General features: G+C 47.8%; 1 long non-coding RNA gene across 1 annotated transcript; it reads left to right on the top strand.

The window, feature by feature from the left end:
- The first annotated feature begins 458 nt into the window (after nt 1-458).
- On the top strand, nt 459-9263 carry LOC142467709 (uncharacterized). The gene is made up of 3 exons (XR_012788488.1): nt 459-1093; nt 6539-6782; nt 7689-9263. It is a non-coding gene; the product is annotated as an uncharacterized LOC142467709 (long non-coding RNA).
- The last annotated feature ends 496 nt before the right edge of the window (nt 9264-9759 follow it).

The following is a 9759-nucleotide window of genomic DNA, read 5'->3' as shown; positions in this document are numbered from 1 at the left end:
GGAGTGACAGGCCAAAGGTGCAATGCGATTGGCCCTAGGGACACAGGGCATGCAGACAAACATACAGACATTTCAGAAATATATAGTAGATATACACACCACACATACATATATACACACCACACATTATATATATATATATATACACATATATATATATATATATATATATATATATCTTATACTATATTAGTGAAAGCACTGTATGTTTGCCTGCCTGCCTGCATGCATGCATGCCTGCCTGCTGGATGTCCGGTTGTCCCTAGCGGCAATCTCATTGGTCCCTTGGCCCGCCCGCCCCCGCACACCTCTCATTGGCCTCACACACTCACACCACCCCCTTGGCCCGCCCCCCACACCTCGCATTGGCCTGAGGCGGAGTGACGGGCCAAAGGGGACACACACACACACACCTCTCTGTCCTCTCCCCCCCCCATCACACACACCTCCCTCTCCACTCACCTCCCTCCACCTCCCGCTCCACTCACCTCCCTCCCGCTCAACTCCCTCCCGCTCAACTCCCTCCACCTCCCGCTCCATTCACCTCCCTCTCCATTCACCTCCCTCCCGCTCAACTCCCTCCCCGGCGCAGGGACAGGCAGTGGGCAGGGCAGCCTGCCGCTGCCTCCACTCACCTCCCGCTCCCTCCACCCACCTCCCGCTCCCTCCACTCACCTCCCCTCACCTCCCGCTCACCTCCCTGGCGCGGGGACAGGCATTGGCCAGGGCAGCCTACCGCTGCCACGCGGCACCTAACCTCCCTCCCGCTCAACTCCCTCCCCGGCGCGGGGACAGGCAGTGGGCAGGGCAGCCTGCCGCTGCCTCCACTCACCTCCCGCTGCCTCCACTCACCTCCCGCTCCCTCCACCCACCTCCCGCTCCCTCCACCCACCTCCCGCTCCCTCCACCCACCTCCCGCTCCCTCCACTCACCTCCCCTCACCTCCCGCTCACCTCCCTTCACCTCCCTGGCGCGGGGACAGGCATTGGCCAGGGCAGCCTACCGCTGCCACGCGGCACCTAAGATGGCGGCGGAAGGAAGGACCCCTTCCTCCCTCGCGGACTAACTAACATGGCGGCGGCCAGAAGGAGAGGTGAGTGTGTGTGAGTGTGTGTGAGTGTGTGTGAGTGTGTGTGAGTGTGTGAGTGTGTGTCTGTGTCTGTGTCTGTGTCTATGTGTGTGTGTGTCACAGCGTGACAGTGTGTGTGTGGGACACTGTGTGTGTGTCTGTGTGCGTCTGTTACACTGTGTCTCAGACACTGTAGAGTGGGGACCGGAGCTACACATGGGGGGTGGGGGGGGTGGGGGGGGGGGGGGGTCAGGAGCGGAGGAAAGATACAGGGGGATTGGAGAGGAGGGGACCCGTCAATTTAAACCAAACCAACCCCCTCCTGTCCACTGCCCACCCCTCCTGTCCACTGCCCCCCCCCTCCTGTCCACTGTCACCCCCCTCCTGTCCACTGTCACCCCCCTCCTGTCCACTCTCCCCCCCCCTCCTGTCCACTCTCCCCCCCCTCCTGGCCACTGTCACCCCCCTCCTGTCCACTCTCCCCCCCCCCTCCTGTCCACTGTCACCCCCCCCCCTCCTGTCCACTCTCCCCCCCCGTCCACTCTCCCCCCCCCGTCCACTCTCCCCCCCCCCTCCTGTCCACTCTCCCCCCCTCCTGTCCACTCTCCCCCCCTCCTGTCCACTCTCCCCCCCCTCCTGTCCACTCTCCCCCCCTCCTGGCCACTGTCACCCCCCCTCCTGTCCACTCTCCCCCCCCTCCTGTCCACTGTCACCCCCCCCTCCTGTCCACTCTCCCCCCCCGTCCACTCTCCCCCCCCCGTCCACTCTCCCCCCCCTCCGTCCACTCTCCCCCCCCCTCCTGTCCACTCTCCCCCCCATCCTGTCCACTCTCCCCCTGTCCACTCTCCCCCCCTCCTGTCCACTCTCCCTCCCTCCCATCCCCTCCAAATAGTCACCTATTGTTCCACCATTTATAAATAATACTACCTATTACGCATTTACATCCCGGGCAACGCCGGGTCTCTCAGCTAGTATATATATATATATATATATATACACACCACACATACACACACATATATACACACACACACACACCACACATATATATACACACACACCACACATATATACACACACACACACACCCTGCAGCCCGTTTTTCACACACACACACACACACACACACACACACAACACACACACACCCTGCAGCCCGTTTTTCACACACACACACACACACAACACACACACACCCCTGCAGCCCGTTTTTCACACACACCCTGCAGCCCGTTTTACACACACACACACACACACACACACACACACACACACACACACACACACACACACACACACACACACACACACACACACACACACACACACACACACACACACACACACACACACACACACACACACCTTGGTGCTGTCTGGTGGCTCTGCAGTTGCAATGCCGGGCAGGCTGCAGCCCCATTGGATGGGAGCGGTCACGTGACCGCTCCTCTGCTTCCCCTCAGAGGTTTTTTTTTTTTTTTTTTTAAATGAGCTAGCAGCCCTTGTTTCCCGCTGCTGGCGGCCCTGATCGCGGCGCCCCTCTAGCCAAGCCGCGGCGCTCAGTTTGGGAAACACTGCTGTACCTGATTCGGCAGTCTGTGGTAGCAGACGTGAAGGTTTTGATAGCTGTGAAGTGTGGCCCCAGAGCAGGTTGAGGATTAGAGGATTAGGTGTTGCAAAAGCAAAGCGTGAGGGGTGGGACAGTGTGGAAGTATTAGGGCATTGGTGTTGGACGCAGGCCAATGAGAGGTCGTGCGGGGGGCGGGCATTGGACGCAGGCCAATGAGAGTCAGTGAGGGGTGGGACGCAGGCCAATGAGAGGTGTGCGGGGGCGGGCATTGGACGCAGGCCAATGAGAGTCAGTGAGGGGTGGACGCAGGCCAATGAGAGGTGTGCGGGGGCGGGCATTGGACGCAGGCCAATGAGAGTCAGTGAGGGGTGGGACAGTGTGGCATTGGTGTTGGACGTAGGCCAATGAGAGGTGTGCGGGGGCGGGCATGGCCTGAGCAGGAGTGACAGGCCCAAGGTCCAATGCGATTGACCCTTGGGACGCAGACATACAGTGATTTCACAAATATATAGTAGATTATTATTATTATTATTATTATTAACATAGGATGGAAGCAGGGGATCTCCGGAGCTGACCCCATTAATTTCAGCTTCGGGGACCCCCTGCTTCTGAGATACAGACCTCCCAAGGGGGGTGCCGGTGTCTTGGCAAAGTTTAAAGCTCCGTCACACGGGCCAATAGGAAACCGCACCTGATGACATCACGGCTTCTTATTGGCCCGCAGGACGCGGGAGATTTCAAACTCCGCCATTATGTGAACCCTGCCAGCCAAGTGGAGCAGCTTCTGCCGCCCCCCTACAGAGGAAAGTATCTCCGGAAGCAGGAGGTATGCGGAGCGGAAATTAACGGGGATCAGCTCAGGGGACCCCCTGCGTTAATCCTGTGTTTAAAAACAAGTATTTGCAGAAAAAAACGCCCGCTTTGATTGCCTCTAAGTGTATGGGAACAAATTATCCAAATGATATATTGGAATAGCTGCAGCATGGTTAAAAAGTAGTGGTACTGTGCCCTAACTTCAATCTTAACTGCTACACAAGGGGGCGAGACTCCGTTTTAAGAGGGTTCACGTTTTATCCTACTGACAAAGTAATGCCAAAAAATAGACATATAAACAAAATAACAAGAAAGAACGTTTTATCTAAAGAACAGAATGAAGGTATTTTAAAAGGGGGATTTTAGGAATAAATGCAGACAGAATAAAAAGCGTCTTCAAAATCCCCCAAACTTGGGGTTTGTACGCCTGTCTTGGCTGAGCCTTCAAGAAATGGGGTGACTTTATGCTTTGCTCACTCAGGTCCAGATTCTAAAGGGGTGCTACACTTTAGGAATAGGAGTAGAAGCGTGCTAAAGATCTTGAGTAGATCTGGACCTTGCTGATCTTTTAAAAGTGCAATACTCCCTCCCCCCCCCCCCCCCCCAAAAAAAATATTTTTTTATAAAACACAGAAAAAAAAATTTGAAGACGAAAAAAACGGGAATGAAAAATACCCCTAAAAATATTCCGTATTTTTTCTTTGTTTGTATTCCTCTTGAAATAATTCAATAAGGAAAAAAGCAGACGTTTGCCCGCAAACAATATAGAATACAGGAAGAAAGAACGTGTGCGGGGAGCAGGGGCCTGGAGGGTGTATAGAAAGGTCACTGCATGAATAGTTTTGTAAAAGAAATGGAGTATCGCAGGGGTAGCATACTCCAGTCCTCAAGGCCCTCCAACAGGTCAGGTTTTCAGGATATCCCGGCTTCAGCACAGGTGGCTCAATCATTGACTGAGCCGCTGATTGAGCCACCTGTGCTGAAGCCGGGATAGTGGCTCAATCAGTCCCTGCTTCAGCACAGGTGCTCAATCAATCACTGGTTCAGCACAGGTGGCTCAAACTGAGCCACTGATTGAGCCACATGTGCTGAAGCCGGGATAGTGGCTCAATCAGTCCTGCTTCAGCACAGGTGGCTCAATCAATCACTGGTTCAGCACAGGTGGCTCAAACTGAGCCGCTGATTGAGCCACCTGTGCTGAAGCCGGGATAGTGGCTCAATCAGTCCCTGCTTCAGCACAGGTGGCTCAATCAATCACTGGTTCAGCACAGGTGGCTCAAACTGAGCCACTGATTGAGCCACATGTGCTGAAGCTGGGATATCCTTAAAATCTGAAAATTTGGGGGGTGGGGGGAGCTTGAGGACTGGAGTTGAGAACCTCAGGGATAAGGTTTACTCAGTCACATTTCTGACGTGGTTGGATTAGTGGCACTGCTGCTTTAAGATGGCACTAATCACCTCATACCTAATCAGAAAATAGCCGGTCACCTGTCAGTGCTCAGATTATCCACACAGGGCGTGCCTGTGGGGGATATGTTAGTACTGGGCTATTATGATTGGATAGAGGGATCAATAAAATAGAGATGATGGATTGATAATAGATATTAGCTGAGAGATAAGATAGACCAGGGGTAGCCAACTCCAGTCCTCAAGAGCTACCAACAGGTCAGCTTTTCAGGATATCCCAGCTTCAGCACAGGTGGCTCAATTAGTCCCTGCTTCAGCACAGGTGGCTCAATCAGTGGCTCGGTCTTTGACTGAGCCACTGATTGAGCCACCTATGCTGAAGCAGGCATATCCTGAAAACATGACCTGTTGTTAGCTCTTGAAGGCGGGAGTTGGCCTCCCGCGAGATAGATAATAGGACAGACAGGTGTATGTATGTTTGTTTATGGAATTCCAAGGAGGTAAAAGTCCGAATCTTAATAATTTGGGGACATTGTCACACCGGAGAAATGTAATTTAAATTCACGTTCCCATGAGATTCCAATTAGCAAATTTAAAAAATAGTTTATCTCTATAAAAACTTATATGTACAGAGCAGTGTACATTGTCATTGAGATAGACGTAATACACTTTTAGTATAGAGAAATTTTATACTTCATTTACATTTCTAAGAGGGTAACATTGTTGTTTGCAAGGTAATGCAGTAGAAGTTGCCATGCAAGTTCTAGCTGCAGTTAACAAAGAAGTCCGGAGCAACATCCAATGTGACAAAAATACACAGTGAAATACCTTTGTATCTCTTGAAAAAGGGTAATTTAGTTAACCCTTTGGTCAAAGCGTATAAGCCTGCGAGCCACATCAAGGTTTGACCAAATTCGCAGGTCCTAACACTAACTGATTAAAATTCTTATTTACCTCTATAATTAGAGGAAGAATGGTCCTAGCATTGAACCTGTCACAACCAGCTGCATGAAAAGAAAGCCTGCTTACTTGGAAAGTGGGGAGGGGCGAGCTTAAACCCTGGGAGGGTGGAGCCACTGACCTCCAAAAACTTAAATGTACAGAGCAGTGTACATTGTCATTGAGATAGAAGTAATACACTTTTAGTATAGAGAAATCTTATACTTCATTTACATTTCTAAGAGGGTAACATTGTTTGCAAGGTAACGCAGTAGAAGTTGCAATGCAAGTCCTATCAGTTGATCACTCCAACATTATCTATTTATAAATAACTTTTATGCGAAATTGTTTATTTCTATATCTACATACCACTTAAGGCTTTATTCTATCTACGCCCAAGCAGCAGCATGGGTCATTTTCACTAGAAAATCTCCACAGGGTTCAACGGGGAGTTTCAGACATAAAAGTAACATTTAGGAAAAGGAGCCCCTGCTCTGAAGAGCTTACAATCTAATTGGTAAGTAGGGAGAACATACAGAGACTTATATACACTTATATAGTACTTATCTATCTACATACAGAGACTGAGTCTGACTGGTTTGAGTTTACAATTGCGTATTCTTCTGCAGCATGTAAATATTCTAGGTGTGAATGATGTGGGGTATAAACTTGATATTGGCAGGCGCAGGGGTCATTTCCATGCACAGCACCTGCAATATTTGCCTTTCTTGACACTATAGTGAATGATTACAATGTTCTTTCCGACCCCTGCCAAACCCCCGTGAAGCTGGCGAACGCCGGACACTTCTCGTTCATGGTGATCTCTTCTGCAAAAATGCAAACGGGGCAGCACAGTCGGAAGAATGTTAGCGGGAGCGAAAGTCCTGACGCTATTTCCCAGGGAAATGTGTCGTGTCCCTTGTCCGAAGGCAGGTCGGGTATTAGGACATTGCTGGTGATTGGTGCAGCCTGTGTCACGGGTGTGTAAGTATTAATATTTCACGCTAGGGTATTTGTGCACCTACAGTTTACCTTTATAATAAGGGAACTTTGTTACTGGCTTTGGGGCAGCTTTTAACTGCACTAAATCACAAACATATGCTTCCTTTATTTAACCCCTTCAGGGCACATTCACATAGTTCACAAAGTTTAGTCCACAGGACAATAAGAAATGACTTATATTCAGTGTAGGTTCCGGCTAAACGGAGGTTACCGTGCCGAGGTTGGCGGCTTGAATCATGTTTTGACCAAAATATGCAACCACACGTCTCCTTTGTCACACAGACTGAGGTTCTAAATATAAACGTCACTAGTATATTGTAGCCCAATTTGTAGGAGTGCAGGAATTGTTCTTTGTTTTCTATATCAGGAGTGGCCAACTCCAGTCTTCAAGAGCCATCAACGGGTCAGGTTTTAAGGATGTCCCGGCTTCTGCACTGGTGGCTCAGTCTTCGACTGAGCCACTGATTGAGCCACCTGCGCTGAAGGTGGGATATCCTTAAAACCTGACCCGTTGGTGGCCCTTGAGGACTGGAGTTGGCCACTCCTGGGCTATATTAAGACTCAGCTATGTGACCTTGGAAATTGTCTCCAAGTCCCTGTGCCTTAGGCCCCAGAGTTAGATGGTAAGCTCCCAGGGACAGGTAATTGCAGTGCCATAGAATATTGCATACAGTGTGAGCGCTATAAGCAGATGCTCACACTTCAGTTGTGTTATTGTGTCTGAAGAGGAAAAAATGCTGTCCTTTTGCTCCAGGGAGTAATGTCAGGCTCCGTAGAGCTCTGTGTATCACGGATAATGATTGGATGATAGAGACTTAGAGCACCTACCCAGGATATACCTAGTATGGAGGGCGAACAAGACATGCTTACCTCCTATTTCGTCCTTAGGTCTTTGGTGCACCGAATCTTCTAGATGGCTGCTAGCGATCGTTATGGAAGCCACGTGTGTGTAGCTGACATCCGTTGGATGTAGATCCATCTCAGGGGGTGTGCTTCCAAGCAAAAGACGCATGTAATAGAAACGACATTATATATCTTCTAAGTTGTGGAGGTGACAAACAATCCGTAGGTCTCACTACAAGACCCCTTAAGGTGCGAATCGTAGAGTATACGAGACTCATTGAACATAGAGATACAACGCATCCAGTATCCAAACACGTTTCTTCCTGTCCCGTCGGCAACCTAAAGAACTTTAGGTGTACGGCTATAGAACATGTAGACATATTACCTAGGGGAGGGACAGGACTAGTTTACTACATCAAGGAGAAGCTTACTGGGTATTCACTTTAGATACTCTCATACCTAAAGGTATAAACAGTGAATGAGATCCGAAACATTTCTTATAGACAGGGTAGAATTTTTTATTCATACTATGCTTCCTGCTACATCTTTTGGCAAATGTAGGTTTATTCATACACATCTATCTGTTCATTGCAATATTTCCACTGTAATGCAACATGTTGATATGCTGGCATATCTTATTCTATACAGAATGGACGGGGTGGGTGGAGATAGTTTCCTTCAATATTATATCTTTGTGGATTTATATATATAATAAGAAACAAAGAAGTCCAGAGCAACATCAATGTGACAAAAATACACAGTGAAATACCTATGTATCTCTGAAAGGGGGTAATTTAGTTAACCCTTTGGCCAAAGCGTATAAGCCTGTGAGCCACATCAAGGCATGACCAATTTGCAGGTCCCAACACTAACTGATTACAATTCTTATTTACCTCTATAATTAGAGGAGGAATGGTTCTGGCATTGAACCTGTCACAGCCAGCTTTGAAAAGAAACCTGCTTACTTGAAAAGTGGGGAGGGGCGAGCTTAAAGCTGCAGTTCAGTCAATATCCTGCATGTGTGTTTTTTTTAATAAATCAGTTCTGTAGTAAGAAAAAATACTTTTAGCATTTTCTGTTTTTAAAACAACAACTTTTAAAGACCAATTTTCTTGTATTCTATTTTAACAGCCATTTGCTAAGGCACTGCCCCTTCATGTCCTGTCACAAGCCCTGGCACACCCCTTTGTCAGCCCTGCCCTCCCTCTAGCACATGTCAGTGCAGGAGTACTCATGAATATTCATGAACTTCCACTGAGAGACAGAAGCAGAATATAAACAAATCCCAGCTTTTAATATGTCACCAAATTTCGACCTATCAATACACGGAGAATGAATTGACTGGCAGCTATACAGTTCTTTAGGTAATTAGAGATTGCCCACATAAAACTATTGAAGTAAAAAAATAAATGTAAAAGAAAAAAAAAAAAAAGACTGAACTGCAGCTTTAAACCCTGGTGGGAGGAGCCACTGACCTCCAAAACAGCTGAGACCAGCTGGATAAAGTTAACAAACACACAGATACCCAGCAAGCTCTCAGAAACTCCCCACATTTACCACAGAATATATATATATGTATATAAGTGTCAAAAGGAGTGCTACTGGGCGTGGCTAAATGTATTTCACTGTGTATTTTTGTCACATTGGATGTTGCTCTTGACTTCTTTGTTTCTTGTTATATACATTTAGCCACGCCCACTAGCACTCCTTTTGACACTTATATACATATATATATATTCTGTGGTAAATGTGTGGTGTTTCTGAGAGCTTGCTGGGTATCTGTGTGGATTTCTATATATTTTAAATTAAATCCTTTTATTATTATTTACGGGATGCTTTATTTACAGCATCCCTTCATGTAATTTTGATCTCCATATTGTCTAGGATCCCTACGTATCAATTCAAGCATGCCATCGACCGAATCATAGAGATTGTCTTTATATACTTATTATATATTGCTCTGGAGGTGCAATGTATGATGTACTGAACACAATTATGTATATATAGCAACTGTAAATATTATATATAGCAACTGTAAATATTACTGTATGTTCATGTTAATATTTACAGTTGCTTTATGCTTTACTGTGGAGGGTTTCTGTCACTTTTTTTACCC

The sequence above is a fragment of the Ascaphus truei genome, chromosome 16 (genome assembly GCF_040206685.1).
Source record: "Ascaphus truei isolate aAscTru1 chromosome 16, aAscTru1.hap1, whole genome shotgun sequence".
Classification (NCBI taxonomy): domain Eukaryota; kingdom Metazoa; phylum Chordata; class Amphibia; order Anura; family Ascaphidae; genus Ascaphus; species Ascaphus truei.
The sequence above is the reverse complement of the archived record's forward strand: the minus strand, read 5'-3'. Positions and strand labels throughout refer to the sequence as shown.